Source organism: Saimiri boliviensis, chromosome 12 (assembly GCF_048565385.1).
Source record: "Saimiri boliviensis isolate mSaiBol1 chromosome 12, mSaiBol1.pri, whole genome shotgun sequence".
Taxonomy (NCBI): domain Eukaryota; kingdom Metazoa; phylum Chordata; class Mammalia; order Primates; family Cebidae; genus Saimiri; species Saimiri boliviensis.
The window spans coordinates 21,151,149-21,161,722 of NC_133460.1; the positions used below are offsets into that span (position 1 = coordinate 21,151,149).

General features: G+C 48.9%; 1 pseudogene; it reads right to left on the reverse strand.

Moving 5' to 3' along the window:
* Nucleotides 1-217: 217 nt before the first annotated feature.
* LOC120367323 (phosphoserine aminotransferase-like) lies at nt 218-7,708 on the reverse strand (annotated as a pseudogene).
* Nucleotides 7,709-10,574: the final 2,866 nt, after the last annotated feature.

Sequence of the window (10,574 nt, forward strand, 5' to 3'; positions counted from 1 at the left end):
TTCAAGCGATTCTCTTGCCTCAGCCTCTCAAATAGCAGGGATTACAGGCGCCCGCCACCACATCCGGTGAATTTTTTGTATTTTTAGTAGAGACAGGATTGCACTTTGTTGACCAGACTGGTCTCGAACTCTTGACCTCAAGTGATCCACCCACCTCCACCTCCCAAAGTGCTGTGATTACAGGCGTGAGCCACCGTGCCCAGCAATGGTCTTTCAATTAAGCAAGTGCAAAGTTGGGAACTGACGTGGCCACTGAAGGGCAGTTATATTCACAGTTTGTTGAAAAAAAGGTGACCTGCAGAGAGAGGGAGAATGGAGGGATATGGTGGCCTCCTCCAGCCGCCCAGGAGACCTGATATATTTGGGTTCCTAAAGGGTTTTTTGATAGCCCTTAAATTATTGGGGTATGGCCAGGTGCAGTGGCTCACACCTGTAATCCTAGCACTTTGGGAGGCTGAGGTGGGTGGATCACCTGAGGTCAGGAGTTCAAGACCAGCTTGGACATCATGGTGAAACCCCATCTTTAAGATAAATAAATAAATAAATAATGATTGGGGTATTGCTTGTTTGTTATTTGAGACAGTGTCTGGCTTTGTCACCCAGGCTGGAGTGCAGTGGTATGTCATAGTTCCCTGCAGCCTCAGCCTCCTAGACTCAAGTGATCCTCCTGCCTCAGCCTCCTGAGTAGCTGGGACTGCAGGCAAATGCCACCATGTGCGGCTACAGATTATTCTTTTGGTTCTAGCCAGCTCACAGGGGCTCCTCCTACCTGCCACATCGTATGAGCTTTGACCAAGAACTTCCAAAATAATAGGGAGTCATCCAGGACTCCCCAGTGAGCTTCAGGAATATTCAGCTGGAGGAGGAACGGCAGAAGGGGTTGAGAAGAGAGTCCAGCAGCTGTTGAGGCCAGCAGGCCTTCCTAATCATTCCACTACTAGAGGTGCTATTGGAGATGATTAGAAAGATTCTACAGGGCCGGGTGCAGTGGCGCACACCTGTAATCCCAGCACTTTGGGAGGCTGAGGCAGGCGGATCACAAGGTCAAGAGATCAAGACCGTCCTGGCCAATGTGGTGAAACCCCGTCTCTACAAAAAATACAAAAAATTAGCTGGGCATGGTGGCGCGTGCCCGTAATCCCAGCTACTCAGGAGGCTGAGGCAGGAGAATTGCCTGAACCCAGGAGGTGGAGGTTGCGGTGAGCCGAGATCGCGCCATTGCACTCCAGCCTGGGTAACAAGAGCGAAACTCCGTCTCAAAAAAAAAAAAAAAATACAAAAATTAGCTAGGTGTGGTCGTGCATACCTGTAGTCCCAGCTACTTGGGAGGCTAGAACAGGAGAATCACCTGAACCTGGGAGGCAGAGGTTGCAGTGAGCCGAGCTCACACCACTGTACTCCAGCCTGGGGACAGAGAGAGACTCTGTCTTAAAAAAAAAAAAAAAAAGAAAAGAAAAAGAAAGATGCTACAGGAATTCCCCCAAACACTCTAGCTCCTTGCACCGTGCAAAGACATCAGTCAGTAACAGGTACCCCACTTTCTGTTTTTGTTTGATTTGTCTTCTTTTTTCTTTTTTTGAGGTGGGGTCTTGCTCTGCTCGGCACAGGCTGGATCACCACTCACTGCAGCCTCGAGCTCCTGAGCTCAAGGGATCCTCCCATCGAAGCCTCCTGGGTAGCTGAGACTACAGATACATGCCAGCATGCCTGTTTGCTTTCTGTTGTTTTGTTTTTGTAGAAATGAGGACTCACTACATTGCCCCAGGCTGGTCTTGAGCTCCTGACTTCAAGCCATCCTCCCACCTTGGCCTCCCAAACACCTGGGAATACAGGTGTGAGCCACGGCACCCCGCCAAGGAACAAAGTCTTAGTCATCCCAGGGGAGTAGTGACACTGCCTGTGGCATAGTGGCTATTATTTAAGTGTGTTTCTAGCTCAGCCTCCCTGAATATACATCTGGGTTCAAGAGACAGAGGGAGAGAGAAAGAAGAATAGGTAAACACTGAAAGAGTTGGCTGGGCGAGGTAGCTCCCAGCACTTTGGGAGGCCAAGGTGGGCTGATCACTTGAGGTCAGGAGTTCAAGGCCAGCCTGGCCAACACGGTGCAACCTTGTTTCTACTAAAACTACAAAAATTAGCAGGTGTGGTGTCGCACGCCTGTAGTCCCAGCTACTCAGGAGGCTGAGACAGGAGAATTGCTTGAACCTGGAAGGCAGAGGTTGCAGTGAGCTGAGATTGCGCCACGGCACTGCAGCCTGGGCAATAGAGCGAGACTCCATCTCAAAACAAACAAGACTGAAAGAGCTGCTTCACTAGCCTGTACATGCCGGAACCCAAGCTGTAGCTTTGGGACACCTTCCCCATGATGCAATCAAAGCAGAGAGAGCCCTTCTCTCCAGCTCTGCCACAGCTCCTTCAGCCCCAGCACGTCCAGGGCTCAGGGCCAAAAGCAAGGAGAATGACTCTAAGGTCAGACTATAGAACAGCAGCCAAGGGGCAACGCCTGGAGCAGCTCACCCTCCAGGGAGAAGAATGGAGCACCAGTAAGATAGCGCTGGAGGCTTTCTGCAAGAACTCGGGTTTGCAGGAAGCTGGAGAGCCTGGACTGGCTGGTGGAGGCAATGGGGCCACAGCACCGGGATGTGAAAGTTAATATGATGCTATTGGAACTCATGGGTTAGTGAGTCCTGTAGAGGTGTGAGTTATATACAGAGGGAGGTCTGAGGCCCAAAGAGGGAATACCCTCATCCACATTATTTGTTTATTTTTAGTTTTGAGACAGAATCTTCCTCTGTAGCCCGGGCTAGAATGCAGTCAAGCTATCTCTGCTCACTGCAACCTCCACCTCCTGGGCTCAAGCGATTCTCCTGCCTCAGGCTCCCAAGTAGGTGGGATTACAGGCACCCGCTACCATACTGAGCTAATTTTTGTATTTTTGGTAGAGACAGGCTTTCACCATATTGGCCAGGCTGGTCTTGAACTTTTGGCTTAGGTGATTCGCCTGTCTCAGCCTTCCAAAGTGCTGGGATTATAGGCATGAGCCACCATGACCGGCCCATTCATCGACATTAAAGGCAAGAGAGTGTTGGCCCTATCTGGCTCCCAGGTCTCTGGCCCTGAACTATATGGTCGTTTGCAAACACACAGTCTCACACACACACACACACAAATCAACCATCCACTTAGAGTCTGGAAACGAAGCCCCTGAAGTGAGCTCACCCAGTGACAACGGACTGTATGGACTGCATGTGAACACCCCCAAGGGATGCTATCCTTCCAAAAGCCTACTGGTGGTGCATGCAGCTCAGTCCTTCCTCAGAAAATCCAGGTTGAGTTTCTAGAACTTTAGTTTGTATTTATTTATTTATTTATTTAGAGACAGTCACAAACACAAGAAGAAAATTAAAAAATATAAAAAATAAAAAGAGACAGAGTCTCGCTCTGTCACCCAGGCTGGGGTACAGTGGCACAATCTTGGCTCACTGCAACCTCTGCCTCCCAGTTTCAAACGATTCTCCTCCCCCAGCCTCCTGAGTAGCTGAGACTACAGGTACCCGCCACCACGCCTGGCTAATTTTTTTTTTTAATTTATTTTTTTTTTTTTAATTTTTAGTAGAGACAGGGTTTCACCACGTTGGTCAGGCTGGTCTTGAACTCTTGACCTCAAATGATTCACTTCCCTCGACCTCCTAAGTGTTGTGATTACAGGCATGAGCCACTGTACCTGGCCTTGAGTTTCTAAAACTTTGGAATGCCCAGACCCACCTACCACGAGATCACAAAGGCCTTGGAACCTGATGGTGGCCTCCAAGCTCCACCCATCAAAAGCCCCATCACCATCTTGGAAACCTCTCCCCTGAGGCGCAGCCTCCCCTAAACCTCTTGGCAGGTGGGAATAAGAGGAAGGAGCAAGTGTGGTGACCCACAAACATCTGTCAGAGCCATCTTGACCAAAGTGGCCTTTGTCGTGCACCCAGGAGGAAGTGGTGGGTGGGGAACCAGGCTGCTGGGAGAGAGCGGCAGCTGAGAGGGAGGCAGCGCCTGCCCAGCAAGGCCTCTGTGAAGCTGCCTGCAGACCTTTAGCCCTGATTTCACCCTGAGCCCTCCAGGGACTGGAGGCAGCCAGGCCTGGCGGACTGGTGTGGGGCAGGGAAGCCCCACCTGCTTCTCCAGCCAGAGCCCTGCAGCCCACTCCATGTCTGTGGCCATTTGTCTCAGTGTGCTCAGCAGCCTCCTGCTGCCAGCTGCCACACCCCAGCTTACTCCACCTTTTTTTTTTTTTTGGAGACAGGGTCTCACTCTGTTGCTCAGGGTGGAGTGCAGTGACGCTAACTCGGCTCAGCACAGCCTTGACCTCCCCAGGCTCAGGAGATTCTCCCACCTCAGCCTCCTGGGTAGCTGGAACCACAGGCACATCCCACCACAGCTACCTAATTAAATTTTTTTTTTTTTTTTTTTTGGTAGAGAAGGGGTTTTGCCATATTGCCTAGGCTTACACATCATTTTATTCATTTAAAAGCCACAAGAGGCTGGGCATGGTGGCTCATGCCTGTAATCCCAGGACTTTAGGAGGCTGAGGCAGGTGGATTACCTGTCAGGAATTTGAGACCAGCCTGGACAACGTGGTGAAATCCCGTCTCTACTACAAATACAAAAAATTACCCAGGCATGGTGGTGGGTGCTTGTAATCCCAGCTACTCGGGAGGCTGAGGCAGGAAAATTGCTTGAAACCGGGAGGCAGAGTTTGCAGTGACCTGAGATCACGCCACTGCACTCCAGCCTGGGCAACAGCGAGACTCCATCTCTCACTCCAGCCTGGGCGACAGAGCGAGACTCCATCCCAAAATTTAAGTAAGTAAATAAATAAAAGCCAAAAGAGAGAAATATTCGGCAGGAAAGCGTATGGACTGGGACTAGAGGGGCCGTGAGGAATGGAGGCAGCTCTGCAAATTATTGCTGTTTTTTTTGCTTTTTTTTCTTTCTGAGACGGAGTCTCTCTTGCCCAGGTGGGAGTGCAATGGTGCAATCTTGGCTCACTGCAACTTCCACGTCCCAGGTTCAAGAAATTCCCCTGCCTCAGCCTCCCAAGTAGCTGGGACTACAGGCATGAGTCACCATGCCCGGCTAATTTTTTTTTTTTTTTTTTTTTTTTGAGATGGATTTTCGCTCTTGTTACCCAGGCTGGAGTGCAATGGCGAGATCTCGGCTCACCCCAACCTCCGCCCCCTGGGTTCAGGCAATTCTCCTGCCTCAGCCTCCCGAGTAGCTGGGATTACAGGCATGTGCCACCATGCCCAGCTAATTTTTTGTATTTTTAGTAGAGACGAGGTTTCACCATGTTGACCAGGATGGTCTTGATCTCTTGACCTTGCGATCCGCCCGCCTCGGCCTCCTAAAGTGCTGGGATTACAGGCTTGAGCCACTGCGCCCAGCGGCTAATTTTTTGTTGTTGTTAGTAGAGATGGGGTTTCACTCTGTTGGCCAGACTGGTTTTGATCTCCAATCTCCCGACCTGGTGATCTACCCACCTTGGCCTCCCAAAGTGCTGAGATTACAGGTCTGAGCCACCGCATCTCCCCACCTGGTACTCTTAACCTGTTCTCCCTGTGGTCAATGTTGACCTTGAATCAACAGCTGCTGAACCCAGGAGACCTCACAGATGTCTAGATGCAGCACTTAGAGGGCGCCACCTACCCTCTACATTGTGTGTTCCCATGACTCCAGAAATAATCGCAACTTGCGTTAAGTCCACAGGCAAGTTTGAAATCTAGCTAGAAAAAGTAGCAGCAAAGGCAAAAATAAGCTGGAATTTGTTAGAAAAGCAAAGAGAAGGGCGCGGTGGCTCACGCCTGTAATCCCAGCACTTTGGGAGGCCAAGGTGGGTGGATCATGAGGTCAAGTGATCGAGACCATCCTGGTCAACATGGTGAAACCCCCATCTCCACTAAAAAATACAAAAAATAGCCAGGCGTGGTGGTGGGCGCCTGTGGTCCCAGCTACTCAGGAGGCTGAGGCGGAAGAATCGCTTGAACCCAGGAGGCGGAGGTTGCAGTGAGCGGAGATTGTGCCACTGCACTCCATCCTGGTGACGGAGCAAGACTCCATCTCAGAAGAAGAGGAGGAGAAGGAGGAGGAGGAGGGGGAGAAGGGGGAGGAGGGGGAGGAGGGGGAGGAGAAGGAGGAGGAGGAGGAGGAGGAGGAGGAGGAGGAGGAGGAAGAGAAGGAGAAGGAGAAGGAGAAGGAGAAGGAGAAGGAGAAGGAGAAGGAGAAGGAGAAGGAGAAGGAGAAGGAGAAGGAGAAGGAGAAGGAGAAGGAGAAGGAGAAGGAGAAGGAGAAGGAGAAGGAGAAGGAGAAGGAGAAGGAGAAGGAGAAGGAGAAGGAGAAGGAGAAGGAGAAGAAGAAGAAGAAGAAGAAGAAGAAGAAGAAGGAGGAGGAGGAAGTTTGAGGACATGGAACTGCTCCCTTGACACGGGACATAAAGTCACACCCCACAGCATGCACCATCTCATTGGTGCAGTGATATATGTAGGAGGCATCCCAGTTGAGGTTCCAGGTGCTTGGATCTGGAATGTCTATATCATTCACAAGTTTAGGGTGAACGATATTTATAGTCCTAAACTTCTTGGCTTCTTCTGTGGCCTTAGCAAGCTCCTGTCACAGCTGTCTGCACAGCTTCCTGCTTGCTTTTTTTTTTTCCTTTTCTTGAAACAGAGTCTTACTCTGTTGCCCAGGCTGGAGTGCAGTGGCACGATTTTGGCTCTCTGCAACCTCTGCCTCCAGGGTTCAAGTGATTCTCCTGCCACCACATGTGGCGGCACATCCAGCTAATTTTTTGTATTTTTAGTAGACATGGGGTTTCACCATGTTGGCCAGGTTGGTCTCAAACTCCTGACTTTGTGATCTGCCCGCCTCAGCCTCCCACAGTGCTGGGATTACAGGTGTGAGCTACCGCCACCTTCCTGCTTTCAAGCCAATCAGGTTTAAGGGGACAGCACTGAACTGGCCGGACCTACCTCTTGGCACAAAAATCACCTTATAGTTGTCTGGAATGGCTAACAATTACTACATAAGATTCTCTGTTTGTTAATAATTTTGGCAAAATCTGACAACTTGTGACTTATTTCTTTTTAATTTAATTTAATTTTATTTTAAATTTTATTTTGTTTTATTTTATTTTTATTTATTTATTTTTTTTTGAGATGGAGTTTCGCTCTTGTTACCCAGGCTGGAGTGCAATGGCACGATCTCGGCTCACTGCAACCTCTGCCTCCTGGGTTCAGGCAATTCTCCTGCCTCAGCCTCCTGAGTAGCTGGGATTACAGGCATGCACCACGATGCCCAGCTAATTTTTTGTATTTTTAGTAGAGACGGGGTTTCACCATGTTGACCAAGATGGTCTCGATCTATTGACCTCGTGATCCACCCGCCTCGGCCTCCCAAAGTGCTGGGATTACAGGCTTGAGCCACCGTGCCCGGCTTTAAATTTTATTTTAAAGATGGGGTTTCACCATGATGGCCAGGCTGGTCTTGAACTCCTGACCTCAGGTGATCCACCCACCTTGGCCTCCCAAAGCCTGTGACTTATTTCAAGAACACTAATGCCAACTCCCTTGTAGTCTAATAATTCCTTTTGTATCTTTAACAACCCTGAGCACGGCAGCTTGGCAGGACCAGGCCCAGAGTTAACCACCTGCCTTGGGGTGTCCATGGTGTGGTGGTGAGGGCAGCGAGTGAGCCAAAGAGGACCGAACATGTGAACGGCGAGCATTCCTGGCTGCTGCAGGGAGAGTCTTTTTTTTTTTTTTTTTTTTTACTTTTTAGAGACAGAGACAGAGTCTTACTCTTTCACTCAGACTGCAGCACAGTGGTGTCATCATAGCTCACTGCAGCCTCCATCTCCTGGGTTCAAGCAATCCTCCTGCCTCAGCCTCCTGAGTGGCTGGGACTATAGATACCCACCACCATGCCTGGCTAATTTTTGTATTTTTTCATAGAAGTGGGGTTTTGCTGTGTTGCCCAGGCTGGTCTCAAACTCCTGGGTTCAACTTGTCCTCCCACCTCAGTCTTCCAAAGTGCTGGGATTACAGGCATGAACCACCACACCTGGCCTTACTTGGCCTTTTTTACAGGCTATCTGCAACACCTGGCATTGTTAATAAATATTTGTTGAATGAATGCCTCTCTATAGAATAATTCCAGGCTCACACCTGTAATCCCACCATTTTGGGAGGCCTAGGCTGAAGGATTGCTTGAGGCCAGGAGTTTAAGAGCAGCCTGGAAACACAGCAAGAGCCTATCTCTACAATTTTTTTTAATTTTTTTTTTTTTTTTTTTTTTTTTTTTTTGAGACGGAGTTTCGCTCTTGTTACCCAGGCTGGAGTGCAATGGCGCGATCTCGGCTCACCGCAACCTCCGCCTCCTGGGTTCAGGCAATTCTCCTGCCTCAGCCTCCTGAGTAGCTGGGATTACAGGCACGCGCCACCATGTCCAGCTAATTTTTTGTATTTTTAGTAGAGACGGGGTTTCACCATGTTGACCAGGATGGTCTCGATCTCTCGACCTCGTGATCCACCCGCCTCGGCCTCCCAAAGTGCTGGGATTACAGGCTTGAGCCACCGCGCCCGGCCTAATTTTTTTTAATTTTTGAGATGGAGTCTCGCTTTGTCCCAGGCTGGAGTGCAGTGGCCTGATTTCAGCTCACTGCAGCCTCCGTCTCCCAGGTTCAAGTGATTCTCCTGCCTCAGTCCTCCCTCCCTCCCCGCCAGTAGCTGGGATTACAGGCGTGCGCCACCACGCCCAGCTAATTTTTGTATTTTTAGTAGAGATGGGGTTTCACCATCTTGTCCAGGCTGGTCTTGAACTCCTGACCTCATGATCCACCCACCTCGGCCTCCCAAAATGCTGGGATTACAGGCATGAACCACCACGCCCGGCTACAAAATTATTATTATTTTTTTAAATAGCTAAGCATGATGGACGCGTATCTGTGGTTCCAGTTACTTGGAAGGCTAAGGTGGGAAGATCACTTACAGGAGTTACAGGCGTTACAGGCATGAACCACCATGCTCAGCCAAAAATGGCTTTAATCCACAAGACAGGCAATAACAAATGCTGGTGAGGATGTGGAGAAAAGGGGAACTGTGTACATTGTTCTTGGGAACGTAAAAAGTACAACTGCTATGGAGAACAGTTTGGGAGTTCCTCATAAACTAAAAATAGAGCTATCATAGGATTCAGCAATCCTACTGCTGAGCATAAACCCAGAAGAAAAACAATCAGGGCCAGGCGTGGTGGCTCACACGGGTAATCCCAGCACTTTGGGAGGCTGAGGCAGGAGAATCACTTGAACCCGGGAGAGGTAGACTTCGCAGTGAGCTGAGATCGGGCCAATTGTACTCCAGCCTGGGCAGGAGAGGGAGACTCCGTCTAAAAAAAAAAAAAGACAACCAGTCTATCAAAGAGATACCTGCACTCACATGTTTGTTGCAGCACTGTTTCCAATAGCTAAGATTTGGAAACAATCTGAGTGTCCATCGGCAGATGAATGAATAAAGAAAATGAGGTTCATGTACACACAGTGGAGTACTATTCAGCCAGAAAAATGAATGAGATCCTGTTATTTGCAACAACATGGAACTGGAAGTCATTATGTAAAGTGAAATCAGCCAGGCACAGAAAGACAAACAACAAATGTTCTCATTTATTTGTGGGATCTAAAAATAAAAACCAAAGAGTAGAAAGATGGTGGGGGGCATTAGGGCAGAGGTGGGGATGGTTAATGGGTACAAAAAAATAGTTAGAAAGGGGCTGGGCGCAGTGGCACACACCTGTAATACCAACACTTCAGGAGGCCGAGGCAGACAGATCACTGGAGGTCAGGAGTTTGAGACCAGCCTGGCCAACATGATGAAACCCCATCCCTACTAAAAATATAAAAATTAGCCAGGCATGGTGGTGGCTGCTTGTAATCCCAGCTATTTGGGAGGCTGAGGCAGGAGAATCGCTTCAACCTGGGAGGCAGAGGTTGCAGTGAGCTGAGATCTCACCACTGCACTCCAGCCTCCGTGATATAGCGAATTCCTGTTACCCTGTCAAAAAAAAAAAAAAAAAAAAAAATGAATGAACAAGACCCACCATTTGCTACTATAACAGGGTTACTATAGTCAGCAACAATTTAACTGTATGTTTTAATATAACTAAAAGAGTGTAATTGGATTGTTTATAACACAAAGCATAAATGCTTGAGGAGATGGGTATCCCATTCTCCATGATGGCTTTTATTTCACATTGCATGCCTGTGTCAAAACGTTTCATGAACCCCATAAAGATATATATACCTACTATGTTCCCACAAAAACTAAAAATTAAACCTTTTTTTAAAATAAAAAAACTGCAACAACAGCCAGGCGTGGCGGCTCATGCCTATAATCCTAGCACTTTGGGAGGCCAAGGTGGGCAGATCACCTGAGGTCAAAAGTCTGAGACCAGCCTGGCCAACATGGTGAAAGCCCATCTCTACTAAAAATACAAAAATTAGCTGGGCATGGTGGCGAATGCCTATAATCTCAGCCACT